The sequence below is a fragment of the Dromiciops gliroides genome, chromosome 6 (assembly GCF_019393635.1).
Source record: "Dromiciops gliroides isolate mDroGli1 chromosome 6, mDroGli1.pri, whole genome shotgun sequence".
NCBI lineage: Eukaryota > Metazoa > Chordata > Mammalia > Microbiotheria > Microbiotheriidae > Dromiciops > Dromiciops gliroides.
This window is the reverse complement of record NC_057866.1, coordinates 192,677,322-192,703,554: the sequence shown is the minus strand read 5'-3', so window position 1 is coordinate 192,703,554 and position 26,233 is coordinate 192,677,322. Positions and strand designations below refer to the sequence as shown.

The window sequence follows — 26,233 nt, the reverse complement described above, 5'->3', positions numbered from 1 at the left end:
ACAAAGAAAGATGTGTACCACAGAAAGTTTCTTTAGTGACAAGGAAGATCGAGGTGGATCCTCAGAAGATGATAGCAACATCAAAGCTCCTATATTCAAAGCTTGCAAGAAAAATATGAATTGGTCTAAAGTCATAGAAGCAATATAAAAGGACTTTGAAGATCAAGGAAGAGAAGTAGAAATAAAAGTAAGAGAGGTAAAGGAAAAAATGGAAAGAGAAATGAAATTGAGATGAAGGAGGGTCATGAAAAAAAAAAGTAAACTGCTTAAAAAGCCAAATTGGCCAAATGGACAAGGAGGTACAAAAGGTTTCTGAAGAAAATAATTACTTAATAATTAGGATTGAGCAAATAGAAGCAAATGACTTCATGAGAAGTCAAGACATAATAAAGCAAATCCAAATGAATAAAAAAGAGGGCAATGTGAAATATCTCCTTAGAAAAACAACTGCTAATTTAAAACAGAAATAATCTGTAAATTATTGGACTACCTGAAAACCATGATGAAGGAAAGTGCTTAGACATCATCTTCCAGGAAATTGTTAAGGAAAATTGCACTGATATTCTAGAAGCAGAAGGTAAGATAGAAATTGAAAGATTTCACCTATCACCTCCTGAAAGAGATCCTAAAATAAAAACTCCCATGAACATTATAGCCAAATTCCAGAGCTCCCAGGTCAAGGAGAAAATATTGCAAGTATCCAGAAAGGAACAATTCAAGTTCTGTGGAGTCACAGTCAGGATAGCAGAAGATCTAGCAGCTTCTTCATTAAAGCATCTGAGGACATGGGATATGATATTCTAGAGGGCAAAGGAAATGGGATTACAGTCAAAAATCACCTACCCAGCAAAACTGAATATAATCTTTCAGGGGGAAAAATCGAACTTCAGTGAAAAAGAGGACTTTCAGGTATTTGTAATGAAAAGACCTGAACTGAATGGAAAATTTGACTTTCAAATACAAGACCCTGGAGAAGCATAAAAAGGTAAACAGGAAAAAGAAATAAAGAGGGATGTCAAAAGCTTAAACTACTTACATTCCCACATGGAAAGATGATAAGTGTAACTCATAATAAATTTCTCAGTATTAGGGCAGATGATCAAAATAAATTTAGACAGAGTTAAACAGGTGGGAATTGATTATGAAGGGATGATATCTATAAAGCATATATGGTTTGTTCATATTTTTTTCGTTGGGTGGTCAGAGTTAGGTGACATACCTGGGGTTGAGCAGTGGGAGAGTGTCTTGTAACTGGGGCCTGATTTTGGCTTGGGTCCTCCTGGGTACGGGGTGGGTCCTTTGCCCACTGTGTTACCTAGCTGCCCCATGATGACATCTTTAGAGTAAAATTGAGGTGTAAGACGATTGAACCTGGGGAGGAGGAAGGGGAGAGGTAGAATGGGGTGAAATACCACATGAAAGATACAGGAAAGGCCTTATGGAGTGGGGGGAGAGATGGGGGAGGAGGGGGGCAATGAATAAACCTTACATTCATCATAATTGGCTCAAGGACCTTAATCTCATAAGAGTTAGCTCAAGGAGGAATTAACATACCCACTCAATTGGGTGGAGTAATACATCTAAATCTACAGGAAAGTAGGAGGAGGAAGGGATAAAGAGGGAGGGGTGAAAGAAGGGAGGGCAGATAGGGTGAGGGGGGCAGCGAGAAGCAAATCCCCTTTGATGAGGGATAGGGTGAAAGAAGATAAATAATATAGTAAATATCATGTGGAAGGGAAAAGGATGGATGGAAACATTTAATAATAGTTACTGTGAAAAAGAGAAAAGGAAAAAAAATTGTATAAAAATATTTATAGCAACTCTTTGTGGTAGCTAAGAATTGGAAATCAAAATGAATGCCCATCAATTGGGGAATGAACAAACAAACTGTGATTTTTGATTGTAGTGGAATATTATTTTGCTATAAGAAATGACAAGCAAGGGAGAAGCTAGGTGGAGCAGTGGCCCTGGATTCAGGAGGACCTGAGTTCAAATCTGGCCTCAGGCACTTGACAATTACTAGCTGTGTGACCCTGGGCATGTCACAACCTTCATTGTCCCTCAAAAAAAAATGACAATCAGGATGATTTCAGAAAAATCTGGAAAGGCTTATATGAACTTATGTATAGTGAAGTGAGCAGAACACGGAATGCACAGTGACAGCATTATTGTTCTATAAGCAATTGTGAATGAATTAACTATTCTCAGCAATACAATGATACAAGACAATCCCAAAAGACTAATGATAAAGGATACTATCTATCTCCAGAGAAAGAACTGATATTGACTGAACACAGGCTAAAGCATGCTATTTTGTGTTTTCTTTTCTTTATTTTTTTCTAGAGTCTTTTTATATAAAATGACTAATATGAAAAAATAAAGTATTCAATAGGATGACTTATCAACACTACATTATATCTCATTAGAACAAGATTTGGAAAGTTAAGTCTTCATTTAGATCCTCTTATGTACCTTTCTTTGGTGCATTGTGTTTATTGCCTTTTGTATATATTTCAGTTTTTTTCTTCCTCTTTATTTGTCACTTTTTTAACCTTTGACCCCACTCCTTGCCTGCTCATTCATTTCTTTCCATTAGAAACCACCTCAGTATGCAGGGTATGGGATTCAATTTTTCCCAGATTTTTACAAAAGATGATAGTTACTTCTTCTTCTTTAGCATGCTCATTCTCCAAAACAAAAATGAACATTTTATTAAAATTCACTATTATCTTGAATTACAATAGGAGTACAAATTTAAGGGTTAGAAGGAATTGCCATTCATACTGCAAAATGGGTGTGATTCCCTTCCCCTCAACTCACTTGATATTATCACAGAATGTCCAAAATGTAATCATGAGGTTTTAATGAGGTACTGAAATGATACTAGAGCTTCATCTATGCTCCCACCCCTTTATTAAGTGAAATCACTTCTCTGATTAAAAGGGCAACAACAAATTGACAATGCAAATAAATCAACCACACCACTGGGGGGCTTTAAATAGTTAAGTTCTGAATGAATTTTAGTCTACCAAGTTTGAGAGTAGATGATAGAGTAGAAGTTATGGAGGTAATTTTCCCTTTGACTTCCCTTTCTCACCATCCCCATCAATCATGTGGCTTTGAAGGGGAGCTACTGGACCAGTAGAAAACATCACATCCAGCAAGGAGCAGAGAAACACTACAGAGTACATGAATAGAGAATCACTTGAGGCAGGAAGCATCTTCAAAGAGTATAACTCCTAGCAGTAGAAAAAAAGAGTCAGTCCATAGAGGGAAGCAGACTCAGAACAAAGATGAGTATGACATGGAGGAAGAAACCTACATTTAAAGGAATTTGCTTGAAGGTGCTACAAAAAGAGGAATGACTTGCACAGTTTTCAGTATCAGCAGTTGTGAGTTGTCTTTGCTGTATATGTGTCTCCCTACAATTTTATTCTGAATCCACTCTTCTCATGGGCATTCATTATAATTTTTGGAGAGGTCATTTCAATGTGTGGGATCAAATGTTTTGTAGCAACTATTTATATTTTACCTTTTCGGGAATTACTTTGCTAAGAGCTAATTATATTTATTGGCTATTTGTTAATGAGCAGTGCACTGGTTGGGGCTACTAAGATATAGCATTAGAACAGTCTCACAGGTGACTTCTTTTACCTTAAGGTACCATCCATGCTCTGGGAACCCACCACATGAGTGGTAGTAACCTGGGGCTGTGACTCTGATTCTTCATTTAAAAGTAGATTCTATGTGTCTATCTTTTGTTCAAGTTTTCTGTCTAATATGAAACATGATTTGTTAGGAAGAAAAGAAATGAAAGCTATTGTGTCATTGTATTAGTTGTAGGAATCAAACAACGCTAGGGCAGAAGAACTTTAGGGATCAACTACTACAACTCCCTCTTTTTATAGATGAAACAGTGGCACAGGAAGTTGAAATAACTTCCTCAAGGTCACAAAGGAAGTTATTGGCAGAGTTGAGAATCAAACCTGATTCTCCTTATTCAAAGTCTAGTATATATGCACCTCTCCAAAAGATGAGCTCATCCCATGAAGAAAATTAAAATATTTGTTCACCTATGAGAAATCTTATTATTGTCGCTATTATCATTGTTGTTACTATGGTTCTTTTTGATGTTAATAATAATAATATATATTAAATATAAGATTTCCAAGGGCTCAGCATTTGCTCTCAATTGCCAAGGCCTTTAGTTTTTTTGTTCGTACAATTAGTGTCCCATCTGGGTCTTGAATCAAAGTTCAAAGTTCTTTCTTCTATAGCATATTGCTTCAATCATGTTGAGATAAAGTCATACCTACTTTATACTTTGCAAACCCTAACATGCTAGATAAATGTGAGCTAGTGGAACTAGCAATATAAAATTTATAGGTTGACAGATTACATATATATATATATACTTATTTGAAAATGAGGAATTTAGGGAGTATAGTTGGCCTGGAGTCAGGAAAATTTGAATTCAAATGCTGCCTCTGACCCTTACTAACTATGGGACCTTGGACCAATCCACTTTCTATTCGCCTATTTTCTCATCTGTTAAATAGGGATGATAGCATCTATCTCCTAGGGTTATTATAAGGTTAGAATAAAATTATATTTGTAAAATGCTTTGAACAGGGGTAGTTGGGTGGCTCAGTGGATAAAGCACTGGCCCTGGATTCAGGAGGATCTGAGTTCAAATCCAGAATCAGACACTTGACACTTACTAGCTGTGTGACCCTGGGCAAGTCATTTAATCCTCCCCCCCCCCCAAATGCTTTGAACAGTGTCTGGCATATAATAGGTGCTATATAAATGCTTAATAATAATAATAATAACAGTGATAATAAATGACAATAATAATTCCCAGCATATTTGAATATGGCCCTCAAATATAATAGATTTTTAAAAGAAAACAGAAAATATTCATTAAGTAAACAATGCTTTAGCTAAACTCCTTCCATTACTTAACGATTTATAAGGTAAAATGAAAAACTTTTGGAGAATAGTATTCTAATCTCTAGGAAGGTTGTTGTTGTTGTTGTTGTTATTCTCAAAGCAATTTCAGGGGGAGAAAAGACTGATCATTCATAAATCAACTGAGAATACATAAACCTAATTATTAAGTCAGCTACTAATGCATACATAAAAGCACAAAACTATGAGGCTCTACTACTCTCTCTACTTTCTTACCCATATCTGTATTCAAATAAACCTTCAGATGGAAGAGGAAAACAGGAGAAATCCAATGCAAAGACCCAGGGAATTGAACCTTTGCAGAATAACTTTTTAAGTGACTTTGAAAACAAGTATAAATGCAACAGAATCGGTATTGTACTATTCCAATTTTACTCCAAATTCAATTTGATACATATTTATTAAGTGCCTACTCTGTGTTAGGCATTGTGCTAAATGCTATTGATACAAAGAGCCAAAAGTCAGCCTCTGCCTTCAAGGAACTTACAATCTAATGGAAGAGATATTATACAAACAAATATATAGAAATTAAACTATATACAGGATAAATAGGAAATAATTAAAAGAGGGAAGGTACTACAATTAAGAGGGGTAAGGGAAGACTTCACACAAAAATCATAGCATCTGTGACCAAAAAAAAAAATTCAGATGGGAGTAATATCAACTCATTTTTATTTTGTTCTTTTCAGGTCAACTGAGTAGTTTTCTCAAAGCAACTCTGTGTGGTAGTCAGTTTAAGTGTTTTTATTATCTTCATTTATAGATGAGGAAACATTAAGTACAAAGAGAATAGGGAAATAATTATTGTGGTCTTCATACCATCTAAGTTTTTGAAGTAGAATTCAAAGCAAGATCTCTCCTGATTTCTAGTGTAATGTTCATCAGACCCCCATGGCAACTATTTACCCCTTTCCCACCACAACAACCATCTATTTTTTCAAAAAAGCTCAGTACTTGTCTCGCAGTCTTCCTGTCTATACTTATTCTATTCACCATATCTTCTAAACTCTCTAACAGCTAGTTTTCAACCTCATCTTCCAAAAGAAGCTACACCCTGCAAAGTTACCAATGATCACTTAATTATCAAATCCAATGTTCTTTTCTCAATATTCATTTTTAAAACTTTTCTGCAGACTTTGATACTATTGATCACCATCTTCTCTATAGGCTCTCTTCTGTAAGTTGTTTTGGGTATTGTTGTTTACTTGTTTTCTTCTGACCTTTCTGATCTCTACTCTCAGTCTCTTTTGCTGGATCTTTCCCCAGGTTATGTGGTCACTGTTTGTGTACTCTATGGTACTGTCCTGGGTCTTCTTCCTTTCTGCTTCTATACCAGTTCACTTACTGATTTTATTAGCTCCCATGAATTCAAATATCATCTCTTTGAAGATGATTCTCAGATCTACTTGCCCAAACTTAACTTTCTTCTGATGTCCATTCTCATATCTCCTATTGCCTATTAAACATCTCAGGCTGAATATTCCATAGATATATTAAACTCTCTCTACATCAGTGGTGTCAAACTCAAGTAGACATGGATATTACTAAATTCCTGTGGGATTCATATTGACTTAGAAAACCACATGTTGACATCATTTATGTTTTACTGTAATCTTCATTATTTTGTTAAATAAATCCCAATTACATTTTAATCTGGTTTAGGCCTTAGTACCTATTTGATGCATTTCCTCTACAATTATGTTATCAAAAATCATGTGCAAGATAGTTTTTTAAAATCTTTGAAGACTTAAATAAAATGATGCAAAGTGAACATACCCAGGAGAACACTACACACTAACAGCACTATTGTAACAATATCTACTGTGAGAGACTTAGTTACTCTGATCAATGCAATGATCCAAAATATTTTTGAAGGATTCATGATGAAAAATGCTATTCACTTTCAGAAAGAGAAATGATGAATTCTGAGGTACTGATTGAATCATAGTTTCCAGTTTATTTTTCTTGCTTTTTGCAAAATGGCTAATATGGAAAAATGTTTTGCATAATTTCACATATATAATTGTCATCACATTGCTTGTTTTCTCAGTGGGGGTAGAGGGAGAAAGGGAAATTTTCTTTAAAGAACTCTTTTTTAAAAGTGTATGTTGGGGGAGAGGCAGCTAGATGGCACAGTGGATAGAGCACTGGCCCTGTAGTCAGGAGGACCTGATTTCAAATCCAGCCTCAGACACTTAACACTTACTGGCTGTGTGACCCTGGGCAAGTCACTTAACCCCAATTGCCTCACAAAAAAGTATGTTAAAATATATATTAATATCACCTTAATTTAAAAATAACTTGATTACTTTTTTCAGAAAAAGAATTTATTTTAATTCAATTAACTGCAAATAGGAAGCCAGAGTGTGGAGGGGGATATGACAGTTTGGGACTACCATTTCCCTCACCTCAGCTAGACCTCTTTCCCCTAATCCTCCTACTCTGAAGATACCTAAAGAAGGAGGGACTCTGATAATTTTGTAATAAAATAGGCATGGTGTCAAGCATTCCCCCCTCCCCATACCCTTTTTCTAAAGATATGAGGTGCAAGGTAACCACAGTCAATGAGAGAGAGAGGAAGAAAAGGAAGGAGTTAATGTTAATGAGCAGGAAAAGGTACTAATTGTACAATTTTGCAAATGTGAAGACCTATTTTTATTCAATTTTGAGTCCAACTAACTAGTCACTGAAACAAAATATATAGTATATGCATATGTAAAATATATGTATATATGTAATGTAGAAATATATATGTATATATATTTCTAATATTTCAGTATATTTCTATACACAAAGACACAGGTCTAGCTGATGGATAAATATAGAGACATTATTATAGGCATAGGTATGTATGAGGAAAGATTAACAATGAATTTCCTATTAAAATATATGTTAATATCTTGGTAATGCATGTTTTATGGTTTTTTTTCCAATATAGATAAAATATATTTCTTTCAGATTATTATAGTTTGCTCTAAAGAAGATATGGGACTCAATTAAATTATTACTATCATCTGTAAACAGAAGAACTTGGAGAACCTTGGTACAATTAGGGATACTTATGGTGGAAGTCCATGTAGTCCATACTATAATGACATTGCTCACTAACTTAAATGAGCACCTATATGTCTTTTCTATAATTTACTTGTTGGTAAAACTCAGTGGATTATTGAATGCAATTTTTCCATAGCTGTATATGTCACAGGATCTTCTATAATAGAACTTATGCATGACAGACGCTTTGGTTGAGGAAAGACTTTTAGCTCTGATTTGTTCTATGAATCCTTATGCTTTCCTGAAACCAAAAAAACACTGTGGGATGATCTCTTTACTTCACCACTTTGATGATCATGATAATCTGGTCTAATGTGTAAAGTCCATCTCATTTCATCAAGGAAATCTTTGATATATTTGAAAACCATTATCATAAAGATATAACAGAAAGTTGATTTTTTGTGATTCATTGGTAATAAATATTTGGGCACTATTGTTGAAATAACAAAAGCTGACAGATCACCTTTTCAGAGAATAATCCCTTGCCAACATTTCATGATCAATTCACTATTACTTTTAAGCTATACTAGTTATCTTTGGAAGCACCTAAGATCACTCTAATGGACATAAAGCTTTACAGAGCTAGGGGATTCTTTCTTCCTTCTCTTCCCCACCCCCCATCCAATTCTATTGCTAATAAATGTCTGTGTGGCTCTGGTGAATTCCTTTAATTTTGGGGGGCTATTAGTGACCATAGAAAACAAAGTTCCTTAACATCTCATGTGTGTCTTGGCCACTTTGTGTACAGTGTAGAGAAGCCTGTGGGTCACTTCTCAGAATAAAATTTAATTTCATTAAAATATATAGGATTGGGGTAGCTAGGTGGTGCAGTGGATAGAGCACTGGCCCTGGAGTCAGGAGGATCTGAGTTCAAATCAGGCTTCAGACACTTAACACGTACTAGCTGTGTGACCCTGGGCAAGTAACTTAACCTCTGATGCCCCCCCACACACACACAAAAAAAATACATAGGATTACACAGAGCAGTAATCATATTGAAATACATTTGTCAACATTAAATGAACAAACAAGTTCATGGAATTTAGACTAAGAATCCCTGCTCTAGCTATAAATTAAAGTGAATATACCAACCTTCATTGATCAAGAGAATTTTCTAACTCATAATTCCTTTACAAATGAAAGGAAGAAAAGCCTCTTCTGCTTGTATATGTGTCTATGTATGTGACTGTGTATGTATATATTTTAAAATCTATTCTCCAAATTGGATCACTATTTTTTTTCGTGGAGTTGTGAACTTATCTAACCATTCTGGAGAACAGTTTAGAACCATGCCCAAAGGGCTTTAAAACCGTACATACCATTAAACCTAGCAATACCACTACTAGGTCTGTATCCCAAAGAGATGATAAAAAAGGGAAAAGGAACCATATATACAAAAATATTTATAGTAGCTCTTTTTGTGGTAGCAAAGAATTAGAAACTGAGGTGATGTCCATCAACTGATAAATGGCTGAACAAGTTGTAGAATTCTATAGTGCTCTGAGAAATTATGAGCAGGTGGATTTCAAAAAACCTGGAAAGACTTACATGAACTGATACTGACTGAAGTGATCAGAACCAGGATAACATCATAAACAGTAACAGCAACATTTTGCGATGATCAACTATGATAGACATCTCTTCTCCGCAACACAATGATCCAAGACAATTCCAAAAGACTAATGATGGAAAATACTATCAACATCCAGAGAAAGAACTATGGAGTGTGAATTCATAATGAGGCTTAAAATTTTTTTCTTTTTTGTGTTTTTAGTATTTTTTTTCTTTCTCGTGTTATTTTTTCATTTTGTTGAAATTTTTCTTTCACAAAATTCCATTTGGAAATATGTTTATCATGATCATACTGGATAACCTATTTCATATTGCTCACTGTCTTGAGGAGGGGAAAGGAAAGGGCGGGAAGAAGAAAAATTCTTACAAAAATGAATGTTGAAAACTGTTATTACATGTAATTGGGAAAAATAAAAAAAATCTATTAAGTGAAAAAAATCTCTTCCTCAACATTTAGCAATTCATCTAAATGTATTATTCCCTTGCAATAACTTCTTTTACAAAAGAGACCACAAATGAGTCTAGATAACCAAAAATAACATTTTAGCAATGGGAGGTTAGAGGTTTGGGAATGGGGGATGAGATGTGAATAACCAAATTAAGATGTAATTCACAGTGTGATAAGGTTGAGTGATGCTAAGGGTAAAATACACCAATGTATTTCCTTCACACTTATGATAAAATAAATAATTTCTTTCACAAACTGAAATACACATAATGGTTAGCAACATCTGCAAGCTTTTAAAAACTGTCCTATGAACAATGAAACATCCTGTTAGAGCAAACAACCCATTATTTTGTTGTCACAATTTAATTACATGCAACTTTTCTATTTAGACTTGTTTTGGTTCCAAGAAAGCAAAAAAGCTTTTAATTCATATTTTCAAATTTTCTTTCAATCAAAATGAAATTATTTTTCTGTTAATAATGGTTTCTGATTAAGTTTAATCCTAAAAATCTGACAAATGCTACAATGATATAGCCTAATTTGCATCTCTATTGCCAGCTCACAGATTGAAACAACAGCTTGTTATCCTTCCTTCTTTGTTGACTTTGAAAACATTTCACTGTTCAACTACCTTTGGTTATTTTTATCCTGCACCATAGGAAGGAAGCATTTGACAACAGGGACACTCAGTGAATTGAATTATTTCTTAGAAAATTACACATTTGGGACTGGTTTCTTTTGCAATTTCCATAGATGCAACAGTCATGAAGAAAGGATAAGCCTGCTTGGATTTATCTTCTCCCTGAAGATCAACTGCCAGAATGGAAATAATTCTGGCTTAAATTCCTAGAATAAAATAACGGTAATAAAAAGAATGGAATTGACTCTCTGTGGATCTTAATGTGGCACAGGCATTGAAGTGCAATGACAGTAGATGGCCACAGCTGAACACTTATGCTAGATTGGTAATATCCCCCAGGATCATATACTTTGCACTGTTAATACTAGAGGGAAAATGGCACATCTTAATATACATCAGCAGATGATCGCAGGACCAGCAGTATTTTTAAGAGTATCAAAAAAGAAGCCCCAAGTTATCCATTTCCATATTTGTTTTATCACATGTTGTAACTCTGAAAGTATTTTAGCTAAAGACCTATACATACATACACATGCATATCCATGCAAAAGCAGGAAGAAAACTCCCTTTTTCCCCTTGAATAAGTTTTATACTTAAAAAGAATCTCAGCAATTATCTCATATGACCTGTATCTGAAGAAAACTTTTCTCTACAGTTTAACAATTAGACATTTTGCCCTCACTTGAAGTCTTATTTTAAAACAAATTCTATTTGCTTCTGAGGTAGTCCATTCTCATTTTTTATCTGTTCTAATATTTAGGATTTTTTTTAAATAATAGGACTAATTCTAGAACTTTTCCTTACTGTATTTAATTCTGTCTTATGAGCCAAGCAAAAGAAAGATAATGTCTCTTCCACCAGAAAAGTTTTCAAATTGTCAAAAAGAATTATCATCTCTCTGAGACTTCTCTTCCTCCAGATTCCACACCCTCACCTCCTTTATTTCCATATGGCAACTTCTATTCCTCTCCAATTCCTTGTTCCTCTCCTCTGGGTGCCTTCTAGAATCAAAATCCATCCTAAAAAGAGAAATTGGAAACTAAACACAGCAATCCAGATGAGATCTGCTGAGGAAGATACTTCCTCCATTATGGGTATTTGGCTAGCCTTGATGATAGGAACACCTGTCTTCAAATACTAGCACTGACACAAATTATTTGTATCAACCTGGGCGATCAGCCTCAGAGCTCTAGACAATTTTCAAGGATTATATGATTCACAGTAGGTGCCATCTTGCATTGGTAAATGACATTTCTTCATTCAGGGGTGCTCTGTGCTAATGAAATCATACATCTAGTCCTTGTACAAAGTCGTTAGGTTTTTGTTATTGTTTTCCTGCCACATAATGGTGATAATTTATTCAGCATGGGTTTTCCCAACTGAGCAATGGCAATTCAATGGTTAAGCAATCACAGGCCCTGATCTTACTCATCATAAAGCACCATCTGCTTACCTGGCATTTTCCCTTGGGTGTATGAACATGACAAATATACAGGGGAGAACACAGAGAACTGACCAGCAGGGCACTGTTTAATGTCAATCACCCCTTCACTTCAGTACCTCATAATCAATATCCCTGTTCAAAGTCTTCTCAGTTTATACTTCTATTAATGCCATGCCTTCCCCTCTTCTACTACAGTAAAATAAAGGATTCAGAGAAATCAAAGGGTTGAGCTTCTTTGGGTTAATAAATAAGCATAAATACGATTGAGGTTCTGTTCCCCAGTTAGGATAGTTTGCTTTTTCCTAAGGCAAACTGTTATGTCCTTAAAGATTGTATATGTTAGCTCCAATAACTGTATTTGATAAAAAACAACCTCAAAATAAATTAAATGAGGTGTAGTCAGCATCACATAATCATTCACATTACAGGAAATAACTTTGAAAACATGTTTTCTATTGAGGGTGGGTCTGTAGAATTATCTTCCATATTAAAGGCAATATTTTTATATTATAAATTTCCAATGAGGTAGAATCTCAGAGAATTAAATTATTTTATTTAGAATATTTTTTGAAGTCTATATTATCCACTATGATAGAAAAGTAATTCTAAGAGATGTGAATTTGAGTTTATTTTTTTAATATTACATATGAATTATGGCACTAATTCTATTATTAAGTTTAGAAATATATTCACCCCTTCCATCTCTTGCATTATATTTAAGAAGATTTTTATTTTACAATTAATTCTTTGGATATAGTTCTTTATTTAAAAGAAATAAAACAAACAAGAAAGAAGGAAAAGAGAAATAACAGCTTTAATCTTTCTTCCAATTTTATCTTATGTGATAGTTTTGTGATTTCTTTTAGAAAGATGTATAATTCAGAAATTATCATTTGAAAATGATTTTCTCATCAGTTTTGACTTTTCTCAAGAACAGAGGGGCAGTGTTCCAAGATGGATGGGAAACACAGCTTGGAATCAGGAAGACAAGTTCTAATCCTACTTCAGATACTAACTATGTGGTTATAGACAAGTCAGTTATCCTCTCAGTTTCTTAGTATCAACATTTGAAAAATGAAAAGGTTGTTTGCAATGATCCCTTTGACTTCTGCGTTTATGATACTGTGAATGTAGTTGCATATATTGTATCATTTTTAAGGGTAGGTGGGCATATACAACTTCCTTATATTTTTAATTCAATAATTAACATCTCTAAAATGTAATAATTGGCTATCTTCTGTTAAATGAAACATTCAAGTTTAGATGAGATTAACTGAATCAAAATCTGAGGCTCAAATGAGTCAACAGCTTTCATTAAAGTGAATTACACATTTTGCACACCAAATACTGCTAACTACTGGAAAAGAGATGAAATAAGGTGAGGCAGATTCTGTCTTTATTGGAACCCACAGTCTAAATGAAGATAGATAGATAGATAGATAGACAGACAGACAGACAGACAGACAGACAGATAGATACAGATAGAACACAATAACTTACAAATAAATTAGAAAAGTACAGCAAAAAGCATTGCATGGAAGGCTTTATGATGACACTTGTTAATAAATGTCATGGAAGGCTTTATTGAACAGGTGTCATTTGAATTGACCTTGAAACCAAGGGTAGAAATTCAGCCAATAGAAGAGGGAGGTAAAGCATTCAGAGACAGAAACAGAATGAGGCAAAGCATGTTGGCTGGAAAACTAGGACATGTTCAAGGATCTAAGATGCATTTGGCTGGAACCTAGAGTTGATGGAGCCAAGTCATCAGATAAAACAGGAAAGATAGAGTGATGTATGATTGTTATAGACTGTAAATGCAAGTAAAAGTGTTTGTAGACAACAAGAAGTCATTAAAAGCCACATGACCAGATCTATGAATGTAAGAGGTTATTTGGACAGTGTTAGAAATATTGGTTTAGAGTATATACTGTTCTAACAATTATTTGGTTTTGTATCAAATCTATAATTCCTTTAGTAGAATGATTGCCCAGGAATGGGGATTCCCTACACAAAAGAAGATGTGTATGTGCTCTACAATTCATAATTTTAGAAATTTTTTTTTTTGTGGGGAAATGGGAATTAAGTGACTTGCCCAGGGTCACACAGCTAGTAAGTGTCAAGTGTCTGAGGCCGGATTTGAACTCAGGTACTCCTGAATCCAGGGCCGGTGCTTTATCCACTGCACCTCCTAGCCACCCCCAACTTTAGAAATTTTGAAAGGGAAAGAAGTTAAGTTGCTTTCTGGGTTTAAAGAGCATGGACTTGTATCAACTGAAAAAAGAACCTACAGCCAAGACTTCCTGATCTCAAGGCTGGATCTCTACATACTCTATCATGATGCCTCTCAGAAACAAAGCAAAATAAAATAAAAAACAAACAAACAATAACAACAAAATGCACTTCAACAAATACAGTGAGGTTACGATTAATGTGTAACATATTTCTCCAAAGTGCTTGTTGTGTCTATTCAAATTTGAACTGTTTGAAATTATGATTATATAAAATTTTGTAATTGACTTCGGTCTATGGAAATATACAGTGGGAATTCAAATAATGCTAGAATTTTATGGAAGTCATTATTTAGGGCTTAAATGAAATTTTATGGTAGGTAGGAAATCTTCAAACTTATTTACAGGAGAGAAAAAATACTGCTTTTTCAACACTGGATTACTGTGAAAGGCATAACAATAATTTAAAATGTCTACATTCATCAGGCTAATCCTTATGCAAATTGCTACAAAAAATTTCCTCTATTTTTTTAAAGTTCAATAGTTTAATATTGATATCAGTATGTTTTCCTTATTTACCAAAACCACATTTGTTGATTTTTTTCTAATATTACTCTAATTACGTCCATATACTTATTATGGAAATAACTTGATGGAGACAGTAATTTTTATAAGATACTGAATGCAATGGGTTTTTTATCTATATATTTGGATAGTTCACATGCCAAAAATTGCTATTCAAGGTGAATTCGAATAGTTCAGAGAACTATAAGAAAAACTTTGGTCATTAGGCTCTCCTCTGAAGAGAAGGGGAATTTAGGAAATGTGATATAATATTACAATTAAGGAAGGGAAATCATTTTCATATAGCTTTGGGGTGCTATCCATATAAATTTTCATAGCATATCCCTATTATAAGCAATCTTACAATCTCATAATCCTGATAATCACAAGAAAACATTTCCAGTTTATCCGTTCTTCAGCCAAAAATCTAAAGAAATCTTAAGGGAAATATTTCAAATAAGCAGATTTTTAAGACAAAAATTAATAAATCATATTCCCCTAGTTACTATAGGAAGAATACTATATATAAAAATAAACAAACACAAAGGGATAATTAAGTAAAGTATAATCATTGTAGAGGAGCACTATTTGTCCCAATCTCTCTGTAAACCTTTTACTTCTCTCACTCTCACAACCTTAATCTTGGCTTTCATTATCTCTCAAGTAGAATGTTGTAATAGCTTCCTCATAGGCCTCTTTGTCCCCAATCTCTCTTTGCTCTAATGTGTACACTGCTGAGAGATAGATTTAATGCATGTGTCTGATAATATCTTTCCCTTTTCAAAAATTTTCATGCTTCCCCATTGTCTACTAGTTATAAAAAGCATACTTCCTAACAAGTCAATGGAGGCCTTCCATAATTTCACCACAATTTCCCTCACTGATTTTATCACAGTCAATTAGCCAGTCACTAACCATTTGCAATGCACCCACTGTAGTAGGCTCTATTCTGAGTTCAGATGATACAAAGAAGGACAAAAATCAAATTAATTTTAAAAAGCCCCCACTCTCAAGGAGTTCAGTATCTAATTATGTAGACAATATGCCAATAACTATCTAGAAATGAGCTATAAAAAGGAAAAAATGGCAATGTCAAATACATACATCACTGTTCTTTGGGATATTATTTTTTTGGGGGGGAGGAGGGGTATAATAAATTTATTTGGATATGTGCTGGGGAATATTTGATCTTTCAAAAGAAAATTTATTAGTATTATAAAATGTTAAGATTTAGGAAGTGAGATGTGAAATTGCAGTGATGGCCTCTCAAGATACTTTCTGCAGGAATATGAACTTGAGCTGAAATAAGCTTTGTGAAACAAGTAAACAAACTGAACAAGTAGACTATTTTGTCCCATTCCCTTTTATAAACTTTTTTTTCCACTTGTGAATATTTGAAATGTGTGAAAAACAATAAAAATATTTAAAATGGTGATTTACTTTATGAAAAAGTACTTTTGATTTCAGGGCAAAATTGTTTGGGGCCACTTCTGATTCATTTTTGGTTTTATTAAAGTACAGCTGGGGGCAGAACCAGGATGGTGGAGAGAAGCCAGGAAGTTGCCTGAGTTCTCCCAAGTTTCCCTCAAAAACAACATTAAATCAAGCCTCTAAATGGATTCTGAAACTACAGAACCTACAAAAAGACAGAGAGACAATCTCCCAACTTGAGATAATTTAGAATACTTCAGGAAAGGTCAGTCTAACTTGGGCAAAAGGGGAATGCAGCACAGCCATGCAGCATGGAGGGGTCCTAGACAAGTCAGCAGGAAGCACTTGGCCACACTGGAGTAACTGAGGCCCCCTGATCCTGGCTCAGCAAGTTATTGGTGCAGTAGGTACACCAGCAGAGAGGGCAGGCTGTCAGCTGGAGGGCCACCCACATGACAGGCACAACCAAGCCTGGCCATCCCAGAGCCTGGAGCAAGCACAGGGAACAAGCCCAGGGCAGTGAGAAATCCACTAGCCTTAGAGGCCTCAGAATAGAAAGCCAGATTGAAACATTGGCCATTGTGTCCCAAGAATAGACCTCAACTTTAAAAAAATAAGCTGCAATACAAGTAAGAAACAAACAAAAAAAAATGGCTCTTACCATTGAGACCTGCTGTGTGGACAGAGAAAAGCAAAACAGAAACTCAAATGAAGACAATACTCTCAATTCACCTACATGTGAAGACTCAAGAGGGAAAATGAATTGGTTTCAAGACCAAAAAGCCTTCTTGGAAAAGCTAAAAAAAAGGATTTTAAAAATAGAGAGAAGGAGAAGAAAAAAATGGGGAGATAAATGAAAGCAATACAAGACTATTAGGAAAAAAGAATCAAGGGGCAACTAGGTGGTGCAGTGGATAAAGCACCGGCCCTGGATTCAGGAGTACCTGAGTTCAAATCCAGCCTCAGTCACTTGACAATTACAAGCTGTGTGACCCTGGGCAAGTCGCTTAACAACCTTTGCCCCTCAAAAAAATCAGCAACTTGGAAAAGGAAGCACATTCCTTAAAAAATTCATTTAGGTCTTCCTTTCTCACTTCCTGGCCATCTTGGCAGCAGGTCTCTGGCTGAGGGTTCACCTGAACAGCAAGCAGGAAGATGGTGGCCACAAAGAAGATGAAAAAGTCTCTGGAGTCCATCAACTCATCAGCTTGAGGCATTAGCTGGTGATGGAAAGTGGAAAATGAGTGCTAAGCTACAAACAGACCCTGAAAATGATCAGACAAGGCCAAGCCAAATTGGTCATCTTTGCCAACAACTGCCCAGCATTGAGGAAATCAGAGAATGAATATTATGCTCTGTTGACCAAAACTGGCAACAACATTGAATTAGACACAGCATATGGGAAGTACTACAGAGTTTGTACACTGGCTCTCATTGATCCAGGTGATTCTGATATCATTAGAAGCATGCCAGAACAGAACAGTAAACTGTTCAAAAGTATTCTTTAATAAACTGGCCAAAGCTTGTTTAAAAAATCATTTGGCCAAATGGAAAAATAGGTACAAAAGCTTACTGAATAAAACAATGCCTTAACAATTTGAATTGGATAGATGGAAGGTAATGACTCCATGAGACACCAGGAATCAGTCAAACAGAATCAAAAGAATGAAAAGAATAGAAGAAAATGTGAAATACCCCATTGGAAAGACAAGTGATCTGGAAAATAGATACAGGAGAGACAATTTGAGAATTATTGGACTACCTGAATGCCATGATCAGAAAAAAAGAATCAAGAAACCACATTCCAGGAAATTATCAAGGAGTACTGCCCTGATATTATAGAATCTGAGGTTAAAATCATCATTGAAAGAATCCACCAATCACCTCCTGAAAAAGACGCCAAAAGGAAAACTCCAAGTAATATTGTAGCCAAATTCTAGAATTATCAGATGAAGGAGAAAATACTCCAAGCAAAAACAAACAATTTAAATATTATGGAGCCACAGTCAAGATTCCACAGGACCTGCCAGCTTCAACATTAAAGGAACACAAATCTTGGGATATGATCTTCTAGAAGGCAAAAGAGCTTGGACTGTAACCAAGGATGAACTACCCTGCAAAACTGATCATTCTCTTTAGGGAAAGGATGGACATTCAATGAAATTGGTGACTTTTAAGGTTTTCTAATGAAAAGATTAGAATTGAATTAAAAATTTGATCTTAACATAAACAACTCAAGAGAAGTTAAAAAGGTGAACAGGGAAAAAAAGTTATGCAATAAGGTTAAACTGTTTACATTCCTATATGGCAATATAAGACTGATAACTCTCATAAGTTGTATCTCTATTTGGACAGACAGAAAGAGTGTACATAGGGCATATAAATATAAATTGTCTTTGATATGATGATCTAAAGAAAATTAAGGTGTGAAAAAAGAAGTTTATGGGGAAAATAGGAAAGGAGAGGTGGGATGGGGTATAATTACATCATATGAAGATGTGCAAAAAACCAACTGCAACCGAGGGCAAGAAGGGAGTGAGCATTGTTTCAACATTACTCTCATCAGATTTGGTTCAAAGAAGGAATAACATATATGTTCATTTAGATAAAGAAATTTAACTTATCCTTTAGGGAAGTAAAAGTGTAAGGTAAAGGTGCAGCACTGCTAGAAGGGAGGGCAGAAGCAGGGGAGAAAAGGGTAAAGAAAAGGGAGGGGTGCTGATAAAATGGAGATCAGATTAGGGGAGGCAATGGTAAGAAGAAAAACATTGGTGAGGAGGAATAGGTGGAAAGAAGAGGGGAAAATACAAAGGGGATAAATAGAATGGAGGGAAATAAAGAGTTAGTAATAATAACTGTGAATGTGAACATGCTGAACTCTGCCATAAAACAGAATTGAATAGCAGAGTGGATTAAAAAACAGAATCCTACAACATGCTGTTTATAAGAAACACATTTGAGGGCAGTCAGGTGGCACAGTAGATAAAGCACTGGCCCTGGATTCAGGAGGACATGAGTTCAAATCCATCCTCAGATACTTGACATTTACTAGCTGTGTAACCCTGGGCAAGTCATTTAACCATTACTGCCCCACCAAAAAATAAAGAATACAAAAAAGAAAGAAATACATTGGAGGCAGAGATACATAGGGAGTAAATGTAAAAGGTTGGAGCAGAATATATTATGCTTCTGCTGAAGTAAAAAAAAGCAGAGGTAGCAATCCTTATCTCAGACAAAGCAAAGGCAAAAATAGATCTAATTAAAAGAGATAATGAAGGAAACTACATCTTGTTAAAAAGTACTATAGATAATGAACTAACATCAATACTAAACAAGTCTGTGCCAAGTGGTATAGTATCTAAATTCTTAGAGAAGTTAAATGAGTTACAGGAGGAAATAAACAGCAAAACTATACTAGCAGGGAATCTGACTCTTCCCCTCAGAATTAGATGAATCTAACCAAAAAATAACTAAGAAAGTAGTTAAAGAGGTTATTAGAATATTAGAAAGTTAAATATGATAGATGTCTGGAAAAACTGAATGGGCATAGAAAGGAATATACATTTTTCTCAGCAGTACATGGCACATATTTAAAAAATTGACCATGTATTAGGGCACAAAACCTCATAGTCAAATGTAGAAAGGCAGAAATAGTTAATGCATGCTTCTAAGATCATGATGCAATCAAAGTTATATGTAATAAAGAGCTATGAAAAGGTAGACTGCAAAGTGGGTCAAATAACCAATCATAGAAACAATCAATATCTTCATCCAAGAGAAAGACAATAATGAGACAACATACCAGAACCTATGGGATGCAGCCAATGCAGTGCCTAGGGGAAATTTTATATCTCTAAATACTTACATCAATAAAAAAGAGAAAGAGGAGATCAATGAATTTGGCAAGCAACTTAAAAAGCTAGAAAAAGAACAAATTAAAAATCCCCAATTAAATACTAAATTAGAAATCCTGAAAATTAAAGGAGAAAGTAATAAAATTGAAAGCACGAAAACTATAGAAGTAATCAATAAAACTTAGAGCTGCTTTTATGAAAAAAACAATAAAATAGATAAATCATTGGTTAATTTGATTTAAAACAAAGAACTGGTACCAGAAACGAAATGCTTGATTTCCCCACCAATGAAATGGAAATGAAAGCAATATTTAGGGACTATTTTATAATCTAAATTAAATGGATAAATATTTTAAAAAATACAAATTGCCCAGGTCAACTGAAGAGGAAATTAAATCCTTAAATAAGCCCATATTAGAAAAAGAAGTTGAACAAGCCATTAATGACCTCCCTAAGAAAAAAATCTCCAGGGCCAGATGGGTTTACAAATGAATTCTACCAAACATTTAAAGAACAATTAATTCCAATATTATATGAATTATTTGGAAAAATAGGTGGAGATCTACCAAGTTCTTTTTATGATACATATGTGGTGTTGATACCAAAACCAAGCATAGCCAAAACAGAGAAAGAAAATTAGAGACCAATTTCCCTGATGAATATTGATGCAAAAAATTTAAATAAGATATTAGCAAGGAGATTACAAGAAGGGATCACCAGGATAATACACTATGACCAGGTGGGATTTATACCATGAATGCAGCGCTGGTTCAACATTAGGAAACCTATCAACATAATCAACCACATCAATATGAAAACTTACCAAAATCATATGATTATCTCCATAGATTCAGAGAAAGCTTTTGACAAAATACAGCACCCATTCCTAATAAAAACACTAGACAGATTAGGAATAGGTGGAACCTTCCTTAAAATAATAAGTAGTATCTACCTAAAGTCATCGCAAGCATTATATGTAATGGAGATAAGTTAGAGGCCTTCCCAATAAGACCATAGGTGAAACAGAGTTGCCCATTATCACCTCTATTATTTAATATTGTACTAGAACTGTGAGCTTTAGCAATAAGAGAAGAAAAAGTATTAGCAAGGAGGAAACAAAAATATCATGCTTTGCAGATGACATGATGGTATACTTAGAGAGCCCTAGAGAATCAACTAAAAAAATTACTTGAAACAATTAGCAACTTTAGCAAAGTTGCAAAATATAAAATAAACATACATAAATCATCAGCATTTCTATATATGACCAGCAAAGTCCAGCAGCAAGAGATAGAAATAGAAATCTCCTTTAAAGTAATGGTAGGCAATATAAAATACTTGGGAGTCTATTGCCAAGACAATCCCAGGAAGTCTATGAATACAATTCCAAAACACTTTTCACACAAATCAAATCAGACCTAAATAATTAGAAAAATATTATTTGCTCATGTATAAACCCAAGCTAATATAATAAAAAAGACAATTCTATCTAAATTAACTTACTTATTCAGTGTCATGCCAATCAGAGTACCTAAAAATATTTTACAGAGCTAGAAAAAATAATAAAATTCATCTGGAAATAAAAAAAAGATCAAGAATATCTAGGGAACTAATGAAAAAAAAACACAGGAAAATGGGCTAGTAGTACCAAATCTGATGCTTTACCACAAAGTGGCAGCCATTAAAACTATTTGGTACTTGCTAAGAAATAGAGTGGAGGACCAATGGAATAGGCTAGGCACAGAAGACACAGTGGTAAATGACTTTAGTAATGTACAGTTTGATAAACCCAAAGACTCCAGCTTCTGGGATAGGAACTCAGTATATGACAAAAACTGCTAGGAAAACTGGAAGATAGTATGGAAGAAATTAGGCATAGACCACCATCTTATACCTTATATTAAAATAAGATCAAAATAGGTACATGATTTAGACATAAAAGGCGATACCATAGGTAAATTAGGAGAGACAGGAATAGTATACCTCTCAGACCTTGGGAAAGAACAGTTTATGACCAAAGAAGAGATAGAGAATATTATGAAATGCAAAATGGATGATTTTGATTCCAATAAATTAAAAGGTTTCTGTACAAACAGAAGCAATACATCCAAAATTAGAAGGGACACAGAAAGCTGGGAAACAATTTTTATAGCCAGTATTTCTCATAAGGGCCTCATTTCTAAAATATATAGGGAACTAAATCAAATTTATAAGAACCCAAGTCATTTTCCAATTAAGACATGGTCAAAGGATATGAACAGGCAGTTTTCTGGTGAAGTCAAAGCTATCTATTTTCTTTTCTTTCTTTCTTTTTTTTTTTTTTTTTTTGCAGGGCAATGAGGGTTAAGTGACTTGCTGAGGGTCTCACAGCTAGTAAGTGTCAAGTGTCTGAGGCCGGATTTGAACTCAGGTCCTCCTGAATCCAGGGCCAATGCTTTATCCACTGCACCACTTAGCTGCACCCCATTGCTATCTATTGCCATATGAAAAAGTGCTCTAAATTACTTTTGATTAGAGAAATGCAAATTAAAACAACTCTGAGGTACCGTCTGACACCTACCAGATTGGGTAATATGACAAAAAAGGAAAATAATAAATGTTGGAGAACTTGTGGAAAAATTGGAACACTGATGTATTGTTGGTGGAGCTGTGAACTGATCTAACCATTCTGGAGACCAATTTGGAATTAGGCCCAAAGGGCTATAAAGCTGTACATACCCTTTGACCCAACAATACCACTATTAGGTCTTTTCCCCAAAGAGATCATAAAAATGGGAAAAGGACCCACATGTACAAAAATATTTATAGGTGCTCTTTTTGTGGTGGCAGGAATTGGAAACTGAGGGGTTGCCCATCAGTTGGGGAATGGCTAAACAAGTTGTGGTATATGAATGTAATGGAATACTATTTTGCTCTAAGAAATGATGAGCAGGTGGATTTCAGAGAAACCTGGAAGGACTTCATGAACTTATGAGTGAAATGAGCAGAAGCAGGAGGACATTCTACACAGTATCATCAACATTATGTGTTGATCAGCTGTGATAGACTTAATTCTTCTCAGCAATACAATGATACAAGATAGTTCCAAAGGACTCATGATAGAAAATGCTCTCCAAATCCAGAAAAAAGGAACTATGGAATCTAGAAGCAGATTGAACCGTACTATTTCTATTTTTTTGTTTTTCTTTTTTTGAGGTTTTTCCTTTTTGCTCTGATTTTTCTTTCATAGCATGAGTATTGCAAAGATATGTGTAATGTGATTGTGCAATATATAACCTATATCAGATTACTTGATGTCTTGGGGAGGGGGAGGGAGGGTAGGGAGGGGGAAAAATTTGAAACTAGAAATCTTATAAAAACAAATGTTGAAAATTATATCTTCATGTAACTTGGAAATAATAAAATACTTTTATTAGAAAAAAAAATTTAAAACTAAAAGTACAGCCAAGATATTTCTTTTCACTCCTCTAGTTGCTCTAAAAAGGATATCAAATAGTTCTAGTTTTTTAAGCAAAAATATTTTTTAAAAAAACTATCTACATGTTCAAGGAAATAAGTGCCCGCAGCTTAAAGTAGAAAATAAAAATGGTGATTATCAGCCGGTTCCTGGTGCCAGAGCACTTACACAAAAAGAGGATTCTAAGTGTGTCAAGTCTCCTTTGCTCATTCTAAAAGTAGGCCTTAACATAAGCCTGTTTCATAGGTTTTACACGTAAATACCAGACCCATTATGTCTTCAGCAAGAGGTTTCACATAGCATACAGTTATAGTTCAAGCTTAAATAAACATCCCATTCATTTCTTTTGAAATGTGGAATTCAAAGCAGCATTCACAGTGTTTACAAAGAAAAACAACTCACAATACTTAAAAAAAAAAAGAAAGAAGACTTTCTGAACCCCAGAAACATATGTGCTTCATGACATTTTTTTGTAGCTACTGCATCTTCTTAGTTATATAATTTGACTCCAAAGGCAAAGAAATAAGCTTCCTAGAAGCCTTTTCTCCTCCTCTATGAAAGTAGGTACCCTGCTAGGTTTTCCTCTTGAAAATAGAAGTGCCCTGCTGTGTTTACTATGTTTTGTCTTCTCGGTGACAATAAGCCTGGATTAGGGCCTAGCTGCCTGAACCTTTAGAAATCTGACCACATACACATGATGAAATTATCATTATTCTTTTCAGGAACTAAAATGACTAAAAATAGCATTGAAAAACCAAGATATTCAATGTTGGACTTCATAAGACTACTGATTTAATGTGTAACTAGATAGCTCAGTGGATTGCTCATTGGGCCTGTGGTCAGGAAGACCTGAGGTAACAAATCTAGCTTCACAAACTTACTAGGTGTGTGACCCTGGGCAAGTCATTATAACCTCTGTCTGCTAATCTACTGGAGAAGGAAATGAAAAAACACTCCAGTATATTTGCCAAGATAAGTTCATACTAGGCCATGAAGAATCAGACACAATTGAAAAACAACCACCAGGGAAATTCATGAAGTTCCTATGTAACCAATTTATAAGGGGATTAATTTATCAAGATACCTTGGTAAAGAATAATGATATCACTTCTTTAAATTAATGTATAAATAGAGTGGAGCTGTGTTGACTATTTTCTAACCTTTTAAACTAGAGAGAACCCCATGGGACACAAATTTATTCATTTTTCCACATGAAAGTCTTTCAAAAACCTTTTTGGATTTGTAGATTCAGTAGAAACTGGTGATGTGACATCATGTAAGTTAATTATTGTATGTTTCTTAGTTCCTTATCTTGGGGATAGATGTGACAGAATGTAGAAAGCAGTACTTGGTAAAACAAACAAAGAAACAAATAAACAACAAAGCCTTAGGTTTTAATATTAGCCATGAAGTTTGCTAGTTAAAAAGTCATTAAATCATTCTGAGCCTCTGTTTCTTTATCTCGTGGACATTAGGATTTTTCTGACATTAATAATAATAATAATAATAATAATAATAATAATAACATTTGTATAGTACTTGAAATCTTACAAAGGGCTTTAATTTTTTTTTTCATTTGATACTTATAACCTACCCCCTGGGAAGGAGATATTATTTTTATCCTCATTTTACAGATGAGTAAACTCAGGCAAATAGAAGCTAAATGACTTGTCCAGAGTCACACAGCCACTTCCTTAGGTTGTTATGAGAACAGTATTTTGCAAGCTTTTAATATACTGTATCATTTGGAGCTTTTGTGAAAGGAATGACTACTCTGGTTTTGTTAACAATTACTCTGATTCTACTGATTTATTAATGTAAAGGACAGCAATTAAAATGATACATGTCTTGTGAATATATAAAAAACACAACCCAAATTTTAATATGGAATGTTACATGTCATTAAAAAATCAATAGCTAATTAGATGCAGTCAATTAATAGTTAATTGACTATTGGGCTTTAAAACTGAAAAAGAGATGGATACAATATTTCTGATTTGGACACGTACTCTCTGTGTTACCATAGGCAAGTCACATATGCATCAAGCACCTCTTCCTTTACCTTGACTGATATATTACTTTATAGGAGAATTTTGAACTGCTTGATATAAGGATTTCCTTAAACTGCACAAAATTGCAGAGCATTAATCTATTCTTCTATGTCTCCCAAAGCCCATCCCCTCCTCTCCATCCATAAATGCTTTGAAACCATCAGGTAGTTGGTAGATACCAGTTCAATTGATTTACATCACTAAGAAGAACACCTATGACATAGTCAGAGAACTAAGCTAAATAAGGTTTTGTGATATCGAAGGGAACTCAGAGGTTCTCTATCCCCACTCTTTCATTTTAGAATGGAAGAACTGAGGCTGAGAAGTCATTTGACATGCCTATGGTCAAAGAGTTTATGAGTAACAGAGTTAGAATTTCAACTCTCCTCTTCTGATCCCAAATTCAATGATCTTTCTTTTGAGTCACAGTTTACCAATCTCAGGTCCACAAAGCTCACAAATATAGAGCTAGCAATCTTTCATTTTACAAATGAAGAAACTGATCCCCATCCCCAA

At 34.6% G+C, this 26,233-nt stretch overlaps 1 protein-coding gene and 1 pseudogene across 2 annotated transcripts in view; both read right to left on the bottom strand.

Annotated features, from left to right (window-relative positions):
* Positions 1-17,572, bottom strand: part of LOC122730899 — an 82,754-nt pseudogene extending 65,182 nt beyond the window's left edge.
* Positions 1-26,233, bottom strand: part of GALNTL6 (polypeptide N-acetylgalactosaminyltransferase like 6) — a 1,532,830-nt gene that overhangs the window by 1,123,026 nt on the left and 383,571 nt on the right. The window lies entirely within an intron of this gene.